The 12,332-nt window shown below is 44.4% G+C and overlaps 1 non-coding gene across 1 annotated transcript; it reads left to right on the top strand.

The window, feature by feature from the left end:
- The first annotated feature begins 1,583 nt into the window (after positions 1–1,583).
- On the top strand, positions 1,584–1,721 carry LOC119932727. The gene has a single exon (XR_005452466.1). It is a non-coding gene; the product is annotated as a small nucleolar RNA SNORA7 (small nucleolar RNA).
- The last annotated feature ends 10,611 nt before the right edge of the window (positions 1,722–12,332 follow it).

The raw sequence follows: 12,332 nt of genomic DNA, 5'->3' as shown, positions 1-12,332 counted from the left end.
CTAGCTTTTCCTCTAAATTGTTTTTGAACTTTTCCAGATCAACTTGTTTATTCAAGGCTAAGTACCCCTTCATGGTACATTTCATATACCGAAAGCTCATTTTTCTCATTTTGTTCCTGGTTGAATGCACTACATTGCCATTTTGACCCCTATCCCACAGAGGAATAAGAATCCCTAGGTGAGCTACAACCCAGAACAGAATTCCTCTGGCAATTCAGCCTGTACACATCTGAGCAGAGAACTTGAATCCCAGATTACAAACTGGAAGTCTGCCAATTCACCCAGTCCATATTAAAGGTCAAATGCTACCTAAATAGCAGCAGTAATAGTCATTTCAGTAGTAACTCTTGTGGTAGTATGTCATTTATATTGACATCTGACACTGATATTGACAATGGCGTTTGACAATTCTGTTGTGTCGTACTCTCCCAAGCACTTAGTACGGTGCTTTACACATAGTATGTACTCAATAAATACCAATGATTGACTGAATGACTGCTGAATACAGTGCTCTGCACACAGCAAGCACTCAGTAAATAACACAGATTGATTAGATTCTAAGCTCTAGCAGAGCAGTGATTTTGTCTTGCTTCTGTTGCCTCTCCTTAGCGCTTAGAACAATGTTTTCCACTCCATAGGTGCTCAGTGAAAATCCCCGATACTGAGGAATAGCTTATGTTTCACACTCAGCGTAGGCTAATGATTCTCCCCCTAATTTTTGACTGTTACCTGACTCGAATCTCTGGGCAAGATAAAAAAAAAATACACCGATACCTTCGCACTTTCTGAAAGCAGATGTATCATAGTTAGTTTCCTACATGAATCTGACATCGATTTCTAGGGGTAAACAGATGATTTTTTTTAAGGCTTTGGTAGCCCAAAGCCATATCATAACATTATGCGTTTCAAAGTTTGAGAGTACCTTTAGAGGATTAGAACGCTGAGTCCCTCCAGGCATGAAAAACATAAGACTTTCTTTTAAAAGTATTTTGCTCACCTTTGTAAGAGAAGGAACTAAGGGTTTATCGAGTGAAGGTGATGGTCCATTCTCAGAGATGCCAAGGGGAGGGGATATTGATCAGTAAAGTCAAAGACATCACCATCTGAGTGGAATGGGGAGTGAGATCTCGCTTCTCCTCTTAGGGGGGTCTCGGTGAACTCTGCATAGGGAAGAGAGCCCAGGCAAGCTTCTTTCCACAGCTTTGTTTTTCCAGACTCAACTCCCTTCAAGGAGCAGAGGGAGGGTCTGTGGTGTGTTAGATGGTGCGGGATGACCTTTTCCAGTGAAATTGGATGTGAAGTGGGTAGGTTACTGAAGAAACCACCAAGGTTCTAACTTTCCCAACCCCTCTGGATTCAATCCACTGGATCGGCCTCCTTTCCAACTCAGATCGGCAAACCAACGTGGATTTTGAAATGGCTCAGCCCTGACTGAGAAATAGGCTGATTTATCAAGACTGAACTCAGTTTCCTCTTAAAGAATCGGCCTGGCTAGGAGGTCAGAAAAGCTAAGGGAGAAAATAGCAGAGGGGCCTGTCGCCTTTAGGTAGAATCAAATTTTAAACATTGAATCGTGTTTGTTTCCCCTCTCAGGGTCGCATCTAGAGAGTTTTCAGTACTCTACCAGTTTTGACTACGGAAGGGAGAGTCAAGCAAAGGCATATCCATTCTATTCCTAGCTTGGCCAGTGGCTAGAGAGTGGAAGGGAATCTGCTCCAATTCAAAATTCACCTGTGCTGGGTTGCAGCGGCCCGGGAGAGAGTAGAGGGTGGAGACTCATGTTTACTATGCAGAAGGAGGCAATGGGAAACCACTTCCATATTTTTACCAAGAAAACTCTATGGTTCCACTACCAGAATGATTGCAGATGGAGGTGCGAAGTTCTGGGAGAGATGTATCCATGACATCACTATGGGTTGGAGTTGACTTGACAGAAAATGACAAGTCATGCTTGGTTATTCCTTAGTAACTCTAGTTTTTTTCTTTCTTAAAAGTATTTACTGAGTGCTTACTGCATGTCAAACCACTGTGCTAAGCACTTGGGCAGATTCAAAATAATCAGATTGGTTCTTCACGGGCCTTACAATCTAAGACAGAGGAAGATCAGGATCTGTTATTCTGATGAGGAAACTGAGGCCCAGATCAGTTAAGGGACTTGGGCAAGGTAACACAGAAGGCCACAGGGGATGAGCTGAGATCAGAATCAGGGATTCTTGCCTCCTGGCCCTAAAACCTTTTCCTTACACCTTCCCACCTAATGGCTTTGGATCCCTAATGGTGGGAATCAGAAGGACCTGGGTTCTAATCCTGGCTCTGCCACTTATCTGTTGTGTGACCCTGGGCATGTTGCTTAACTTCTCTGTGCCTCATTTACCTCATCTGTCAAACGGAGATTAAGACCCTGAGTCCCATGTGAGAAAAGGACTGTGTCAAACGTGATTAGCCCAAGCTCTTAGAATAATGCTTGGCACATAGTAAGTGCTTAACAATATTATTATTATTATCATCATCATCATCGACTCTCCCTCTAAGCTTTCCCGGAGCAAAGCTGTAATGGAAAATGTTTGTGGCTCATACCACCAAGGAACCAATCAATTTTAACCCGATACAGCTAGGAAAAGGATAAGTCAGAGGCTCCCTCACCGACCCCAAAAGGAAACAGGTTCAGGAGTGAATCTGGGAAGATGGGGGGATAAGCCTGCTTCATGTCTATGCTCTCACCTTGCCTAGAATGTGTTTCAACCGTCAGGTGTAACCTTGTAGAGTCTGTGGTCTCCCCATTCTGACTGCATTTCTGTGCAACACTCATTCTCCCGCCCCAATTACAGCGCAGTTGTTCTGCAGGCCCGGCCCAGCCCGTCCAAGCTGTTAGAAGGAGCCGCGTCTCCGCGAGCTGGGCTGCAGGCCTGTACCTGCGTCGTCAGCGGGGAGCCCTTCTCACCTCAGATTGGCTTGAGCCTGGGGAAGAATCTCCCGCCAAGCAACTCCAGTGGAAACCGGACGGGAAATTAGGTTGCTGTTGGCAGGGGGCGGGAATTACGGCAAGCCGCCCCTCTTCGTCTCCTCGGCCTGCTGGGATGGGAGACCGTGTCGCCCCATGTTCTCTCCCCTCAACATCCCCTCACAGGAGCAGCACTGTTGGCCGCAGCCTGGCCAGTCTGTTCCCAACAGAGAGCAGCAGGAAAGCCGCGTAGCCTAGGGGACACAGCACAGGCCCGGGAATCTGAAGGACCTGGTGACCACTTCTGCGAGCCTCAAAATCCTCATCGGTACAATGAGGATTAAGACTGTGAGCCTCAGGTGGGACATATATGTGGGACATCCTGTATATATGTTTGTACAGACTTATTACTCTATTTTACTTGTACATATTCACTATTCTATTTATTTTGTTAGTGATGTGCACTTAGCTTTAATTCTGTTTGTTCTGACCATTTGACACCTGTCCACATGTCTTGTTTTGTTGTCTGTCTCCCCCTTCTAGACTGCGAGCCCGCTGTTGGGTAGGGACTGTCTCTATACGTTGCCGACTTGGACTTCCCAAGCGCTTAGTACAGTGCTCTGCACACAGTAAGTGCTCAAGAAGTACCATTGAATGAATGAATGAATGAATGGCATGGTCTGTCTCCACCCCAGTGCTTAGGACAGTTGCCTGGAACATAGTGCTTAACAAATACAATTAAAAAAAAAAAGCAGAGAGAAAGTGAGCTTACTCAGTAGACACCAGCAATGACTGGCAAGTGTCTAAGCCACAATGTTCATAGGTGCAAAGGGAGGACTTAACATTAATTTTTGGTTCTTTCCGACATTGCTTCCATGGATCTTGTTTTGATTAGAAACAACTCCATCGGTGCAAAGAGTACGGGCTTGGGAGTCAGAGGTCATGCGTTCAAATCCCAGCTCTGCCACTTGTCAGCTGTGTGACCTTGGGCAAGCCACCTAACTTCTCTGGGCCTTAGTTACCTCATCTGTAAAATGAGAATTAAGACTGTGAGCCCCACTTGGGACAACCTGATCACCTTGTAACCCCCCAGCATTTAGAATAGTGCTTCACACATAGTAAGCGCTTAACAAATACCATCATCATTATGATTATTATTATTATTAGAACCTCCATGTCCACCCCACTTCCATTGGGAATTACAGGTTCCCCTCATTCTCCTGGGAATATTAACCAGGGGGTGGAGGCTGGGAAGGTCTAAAAAAGATCCCAGATTTTGGGCAAAGACACCCTCCTGGGGCATTTTGTGGGCAGAGGGGTTAGTGCTTCCATCCTGCAATGGGTGAGGGTGGAGGAACTGAGGGACGAACTGTGGTATGTGGGATTTGGTATTTTATGGTATTTGTTAAGTGCTTACGATATAGCAGACACCTTTCTGGGTCTGGGGTAGATTTCTAGGGTGGTCAAATTAGGTTGAATACAGTCCCTGTCCTGCACGGGACTTGCAGTCTAAGTAAGAGGGAGAACAGGAGAACTGAGGCACAGAGAAGTGAAGTGACTTGCCCAAGGTGGCACAGCAAGCAATTGGCAGACCTGGGATTAGAACCCAGGTCCTCTGATTACCCGGCCCAAACTTTTCCACTAGGTTATGCTGCTTGGGTCTCCTGAGCTCTTCCTTGGGGCCGGGGAGGGACAAAAGATATTAATTTCAATGTCATTATTGTCTGAGAGTCCTTTGTGTGTTATGTTTAAGTGGCTAGAGCACAGGGCTTGAAGTCAGAAGGTCATGGGTTCTAATCCTCACTCCTCCACTTGTCTGCTGTGTGGCCTTGGATAAGTCACTTCGCTTTTCTGCTCCTCAGTTTTCTCATCTATAAAATGGTGAATGACATTGCGAGCCCCACATAGGACAGGGACTGTGTCCAATTTGATTTGCTTGTGTCCACCCCAGCACTCAGTACAGTGCCTGGCATGTAGTGAGTGCCTAATAAATACTACAATTATTATTATTATTGGGCACAGTGTCCTGTGTGCAGAACACTGTACTGGGTACCTCCTGTGTGCAAAACACTGTACTGACTACCCATTGTTTGTAGAGCACTGTACTGGGGCACTCATTTGCTATACTAGGTGTCCACAGTTGGCATAGCAAAAAAAAAAAAGAGTCCTCGTATGTGCTTTGATTCCACTGGCCTGATTTAAGAACACCCCAAATTCCCCCCAGGATAGTATTTCTCTCCGGGATATTAGAACCTTTTTAAAATGGAATTTTTTTTCTTTCCCCCAGAAATACATTCATCTTTGCATTATTGATGGTGCCCTGAATCTAACCACTTTTTCTTCAAGAAGCTCAAATTTCTTCTCATATATTATCTCATTTATTCTCACATTATCCCCACAAGGGAGCTACACCAGTCATTAGTGTGAAACATGAGTAAACTGAGGCACAGAGAGGTTAAGCCACTTGCCTGAGGTCACACAGTCAAAGCAGTCATCACAAAAGACATCTCCTTTTTTTCAGCCCCCTATTCTTCACGCTGACATTTTCCACTCAGGTCACCTGGTGACCAGGGACCGAGAAATATTTTAGGAGATGAACCAGACTCGCAAAATAAAAGGTTCATTTTAGTCATCGGAGCCCGATTTTTTTTTTTTCTAATTTCTTAATCATACACATTCGGGTTTTTACTTTATTCGATTATCCTGCTTTTAGAAGTGGGGCAGATCTCTTCTGCTTGTGATCGAGGGTGAGCTGAGAAAATTATTCACACACGGGAAGCTGAAGAAATCCATGCCGGCAATGAGCGGCAAAGAGAGATTCCGCCGCAGCGTTCGGCGTGGCCCTGGTGAAAATATTCCAAGTAGCCCGACTGCCGCTCTAAAGTCACACACTTTAATCCTAACGGTCTACAGAGCAGGATAAAAACTCCCGGAAAAGAAGAGCAAGAATGAGGAGAGTAGAAAGACGAGACTCTTTGAAAGGCAGTCACTGCTGTAGAATGTTTTGAGGAGTTTTTCCTTTTGTGCTCTTTTTGTGTCAGAAGACAATACTTATATATTCCCAACCTGGCGATGGGGGTGGGGGGGAAATTTCCCCGGCCATTTAAGATGTTTCCAAGCTCTCCAGCCTGTTGACCTGTGAAACACCTTTCAACTGGACAGATGGTAGGGAACAAATTGATCTCAGCCAGTAAAATCTGTCAGAACAATCTGCGGCAAGCAGGTGTCAGATCATTATCTCAATGAACAGATAAGCGAAGTAATAAGCAAATTAGAAGTATGTCAAGCATCCAGTGATATTACAAGGACGCCAGACTTCAAAACTAACCCTAAGTCATCCAAAGCGACTTAGAAAGCATCGAATTCTCCGGGACGAGTAAAACTGTTCAAAGGACGCTTCATTTTTCTCTGTGGTGAATTTCCTCTACATAATTTCAGCTCTGCAAAATGGCACATACTTGATGGTTCACACTCAAACAGAACTCTAGTTGGATGGGCTTCTAGCATGCTCCTGGAATATTAAACACTTCAAATTGTTACAAGTGAGAAAATCACCCTCCCTGCAAACTGTTTTTCGTGAATTCTCCCTCTACCGTCAGATCAGCCGACTTTGTGGAGAGCCAAGGCTGAGGAATTCGATCCCGGATCCGACGTGGACTGAGAGGAATGGGCCAGGATCTGACGTGGAACCGAGCGGAAGGGGCCGGGAAGAGCGGCAGGCCAGTTGGGATCTATGTCAAATAGAGCTATGGACAAACATTCTTTCATTCATTCAATCACATTTATGGAGTGCTTACTGTGTACTAAGCGCTTGGAAAGTACAATCCAGCAATAAAGACAGACAATCCCTGCCCACACTGGGATGACAGTCTAGAAGACGAACACACACACACACAGGCACACAAACACACACACATGTAACAGCCCTTCATTCCAGGGTGGCCTAGTAAAAAGAGCATGAATGGGAAGTCAGAAGATCCGGGTTCTAGTCCTGGTTTTCCACTGGCCGGCTTTGTGACCTTGGGCAAATCACTTAATTTTTCTGTGTTTCAGTTTCCTCATCTATAAACTGGGGATTCTAAACTTGTTCTCCCTCCCTCTTAGGCTGCCAGCCTTGCGAGGGACAGGAACTCTGGATCAACTAACTGTTTTGTTTCAACACCAGTGCTTGAGACGTAATGACTGCTTGATTAATATTATTATTATAATATGTATTAGGAGGTATATAGTACTAGGTATATAGTATTAGGTTTATAGTATTAGGAGGAGTAATATTATTGCTATTAATGAATTGATATTCTCATGCAAATTTGAGAGGATGAATATCGAAATTCAGTTTCTGCTTGAAGTCTGTTTTGTTGTGCAATGGATCATGACAGCAACATAACCCTCATAAATCACCCTCTTCATCCTCATCAAAGTTGTCATGTGGCACTTAGAACAGTGCTTGGCTCAGTGGCTCAGTGGAAAGAGCCCGGGTTTTGGAGTCAGAGGTCATGGGTTCAAATCCCAGCTCCGCCAACTGTCAGCTGTGTGACTTTGGGTAAGTCACTTCATTTCTCTGGGCCTCAGTTCCCTCATGTGTAAAATGGGGATTAAGACTGTGAGCCCCCCACGGGACAATCTGATCTCCTTGCAATCTCCCCAGTGCTTAGAACAGTGCTCTGCACATAGTAAGTGCTTAATAAATGCCATTATTATTATTATTTTAGTAAGCACTTAACAAATACCATCATTATTATCGTCAGGCATTTATTAAGCTGACAACTGAATATTCTGGACATCTTGTGCTTCCCAAGTGCTTAGTACAGTGCTCTGCACACAGTGAGTGCTCAATAAATACGATTGAATGAATGAATAAATGAGTTCCATTCCTCATTAATTATGCTATTTAAGTGCTGATTTTGTGCCAAGCACCTTTCTAAGCATTAGGATAGATACAGGTTATCAGTTTGGACATAGCTCCTGCCCCACTTGGAACTCACATCCTAGGTAGAGTTCAATCTCCATCTTTAAAGATGAGGAAACTGAGGCCCAGAGAAGTGAAGCGATTTACCCAAGGTCACTCAGCAGACAAGTGGAGGAGGCCGGATTGGAGCCCAGCTCCCCTGACTCCCGGGAATATGCTGTATCCACTAGGCCACATTTTTTCATTGGGAGGAGATAACTTTTCTCCCTTTGCATCTCTTCTGGATTTACCAAAGTCCTGTTCTACTCACCTTTGGAAGATGAACAGAAAAACTCCCTGTGTTTTTGCTGAACTCTTTGACAAGATCTTGGTTCTCCGCCATACATGGGGCACTGGAAGAGGTGTATTAATTAGTAGGCGGGCTAATCTACCCACCAGAGAAGGCTGAAAAGGTTTTTGCTCCTGGTTCTTGCTTCCTTTTTTTTTTTTAATAGTATTTGGTAAGTGCTTACTATGTGCCAATCACTCTACTATCTGCTGGGGTAGATTCAAGTTAATCAGGTTAGACCCAGTCGCTCACAGCCTTAATCTCCATTTTTACAGATGAGGTAACTGAGAAACAGAGAAGTTAAGTGGCTTGCCCAAGGTCACACAGAAGAAAAGTGAAGGAGCTGGGATTAGAACCCAGGTCCTTCTGACTCCGAGGTTCACTAGGCAACATTGCTTCTAGACTGTGAGCCTGTTGTTGGGTAGGGACCGTCTCTATATGTTGCCAACTTGTTCTTCCCAAGCGCTTAGTACAGTGCTCTGCACACAGTAAGTGCTCAATAAATATGATTGAATGAATGAATTGCTTCTCAGCCCCTGCAAGGCTAAAAGGATTGCTAACAGTGAAAGGTACGGTGTTAATTGGACTTTCCCAAGTGCTTAGTACAGTACTCCGCACACAGTAAGCGCTCAATAAATACGATTGAATGGGTGAATGAATGAATCAAACAAATAACCTCTTCTTTTCATACATTAATCAATGAATCAATCAGTTTGTGCAGAGCACTGTACTAAGTGCTTGGGAAAGTACAATTCAACAGAGCTGGGTGACATAATCCCGGCCCATAACGAGCCTAAGGTCTGGAGCGTTCTTAGAGGGGTATTGGTCTTTACAAAGTGTTTATTTTACATCACCTCACTAATCCCCTCTGACAGCCCAGCCTTCACACCTCAGCTCTGTAGTTCTGGCCTTCTCTCTGTGCCCCCATCTCATCTTTCTCACGGCCAACCCCTTTCCCATGACTTCCCCTTAGCTTTGGGTTTAGGGGAAGAGAGTTACACATAAAGTTGTCTTGATCTGTCTATAGTACTGTTCTTCAAACCAAAGAGTTACAGAGCCGGCGGTGATTCTGATCCATAATTGTGAATGTCGCACAGATTCTCTTGCACGCACGTCCTCTGAGCCTCCCCCTCCATATACATCCGACTAGCACTTTCCCCACCTTCGAAGCCTTATTGAGGTCACATCTCCTCCAAAAAGCCTTCCCAAATTCAGCCTTCTTTACCCCAACTCTCTCTCCCTTCAGTGACACCTATACTCTTTGATCTGATGTATTACTCTATTTATTTTACTTGTACATATTCACTCTTCTATCTGTTTTGTTAATGATGTGCCTCTAGCTTTACTTCTATTTATTCTGATGACTTGACACCTGTCCACATGTTTTGTTTTGTTGTCTGTCTCCCCCTTCTAGACTGTAAGCCCACGGTTGGGTAGGGACCGTCTCTATATGTTGCCAACTTGTACTTTCCAAGCGCTTGGTACAGTGCTCTGCACACAGTAAGCACTCAATAAATACGACTGAATGAATCTGTACTCTTTGAACACTTGATTTACACTCCACATCTGTAATTTATTCATTTATATTAATGTCCGTCTCCCCCTCTAGACTGTAAGCTCCTTGTGGGCAGGAAGCATGTCCACTAACTCGGTTGCATTGCATGCTCCCAAGCACTTAATACAGTGCTCTGCACACAGTTAACACCCAATAAATGCCATTAATGAACTGATTGATTTAGCTCCTCATTTACTATTCAGTCCTCGTTATTTGTTGGTTCTAAAGAGGGTTTGTGGGAGGATAAACAATCGCATAAAGGTGAGTCACCTAGAAGATGTTGCATTTAGGGAGGCAAGAAGGAAGTGTCTGGATCTCAGAGTTGCCCGGTTGGCTCTTTCTGGCCGCAACTCTCCCTCTCCCGACTCTGGTCCCTTTTACTTCCGTGGCCACAGACTGCACCCGTGAATGAATCATCATCATCATCAATCATATTTATTGAGCGCTTACTATGTGCAGAGCACTGTACTAAGCACTTGGGAAGTACAAACTGGCAACATATGGAGACAGTCCCTACCCAACAGTGGGCTCACAGTCTAAAAGGGGGAATGAATGAACCAACCAGGTGAAGTGCAGATGGCAGGACAAACTTTTCCCCTCTTAATCACCACGTCTAGACTGTGGGCAGGGAATGGGTCTTCCAACTCTGCTATAATATACTCTCCAAGTGTTTAGTACAGTGCTCTGCACACAGTAAGCCCTCAGTAAATAACATTGATTGATTGATAAGTGTCTGAGCTACGCTCACCCTGAGTGGTTGGAGACCAGAAAAGTGTATTTTATTTATTTCTATTATGGTCTTTCTCCCCCTCTAGACTGTACGCTCATTGTGGGAAGGGAATGTGTGTGTTATACCGTTTTATTGTACTCTCCCAAGTGCTTAGTACAGTGCTCTGCACACGGTAAGTGCTCAGTAAATACGATCGACTGACCAACTAAACATTCATGGGCTCAGAAGGCATGCGTGCAAGAGAATCTGCGCGACACTCACAATTATGGATCAGAATCACTGCCAGATATGTCACTCTGTGGTTTGGAGAACAGTACTATAGACAGAGCAAGACAACTCTATGTGTAACTCTCTCCCCTCAAACCCAAAACATTTCCACAAGGGATGTGCTGGCTGGAACTTCCAAACGGTTCAAGAAGAGTGCGGGGCAGTCCGTCCATCAGTTGGTTATTGGGAAGCAGGGTGGCCGAGCAGAAAGAGAGGGGAGTCAGAAGACCTGAGTTCTAATCTTGCCTCTGCCAATCCTTGCCTGCTGTGATCTCTATATGTTGCCAACTTGTATTTCCCAAGCGCTTAGTACAGTGCTCTGCACACAGTAAGTGCTCAATAAATACGATTGATTGATTGATTGATCTCTTGAGCAAGTCACTTACCTTCTCTGTGTCTGTTTCCTCATCTGCAAAATGGGGATTCAATACCTGCCCACCCTCCCATTTAGACTGTGAGCCCTATCAGGGATAGGGACTGTCTCCAACCTGGTCATCTTCAACCTACTCCAGGACTTAGTACAGTGCTTGGCACATAGTATGTGCTTAAAAAAGCCCACAATCGTTATTACAAGTCTCCTCGGTGATTCCAGGAGTACATTTGGATGTCTTCTCAGGTGCTTTCCTATGAGTATCTTCATTCTTGACTCATTCCCAGCAGGTAAGGGCAGTGGACCACCTTCCCTAAATAAGAATAACCATGCAGGAGTCTGGAAATCAAGATGTGAAAGAAAAATGGCCTTAGATCTCAGTTTGGAAAGGCAGCAGGTCTCCTGGAATCCATTAGAACACAGGGTGAAAGCTCAGAATATCCAACTTTCTCACAATCCACTGGAAGTGAACCACTGCATTCTTAATAATAGTAAGAAGTAATAGAGTAGTAGTACTAGTAGTAGTAGAAGAAAAAGTTGTAGTAATAGTAGTAGTAAAATTAGTAGTAATAATAGTAATAGTACTAATAATGGGAGAAGCAGCATGGCAGAGTGAATAGAGCACGGGCTTGGGAGTCAGAAGGTCATGGGTTCTAATCCTGGCTCCTCCACTTGTCTAGTGTGTGACCTTGGGCAAGTCACTTCACTTCTCCGTGCCTCAGTCACCTCATCTGTAAAACAGGGATTGAGACTGTGAGCCCTATGTGGGACAGGGACTGTGTCCAACCTGATTTGCTTGGGTCCACCCCAGCGCTTAGTACAGTGCCTGGCACATAGTAAGTGCTTAACAAATACCATCATCATCAAATAGTAGTAGTAGTAAAAGGGGTAGTAATAGTTAATTCATTCATTCAATCGTATTTGTTGAGCGCTTACTGTGTGCACAGCCCTGTACTAAGCACTTGGGAAGTGCAAGTTGGTAACATATAAAGACGGTCCCTACCCAACAGCAGGTTCACAGTCTAGAAGGGGGAGACAGACAACAAAACAAAACATATTAACAAAATAAAATAAATAGAATAAATATGTACAAGTAAAATAGAGTAATAAATATGTACAAAAATGTATACATATATACAGGTGCTGTGGGGAGGGGAAGGAGGTAAGGCAGGGGGGATGGGGAGGGGATTACTATAACTACCATAGTTATAGTAGTAATAATAGTAGAAGTA

The sequence above is a fragment of the Tachyglossus aculeatus genome, chromosome 9 (assembly GCF_015852505.1).
Source record: "Tachyglossus aculeatus isolate mTacAcu1 chromosome 9, mTacAcu1.pri, whole genome shotgun sequence".
Lineage (NCBI taxonomy): Eukaryota > Metazoa > Chordata > Mammalia > Monotremata > Tachyglossidae > Tachyglossus > Tachyglossus aculeatus.
Note: the sequence above shows the minus strand (reverse complement) of the source record. Positions and strands in the feature narration are given on the sequence as shown.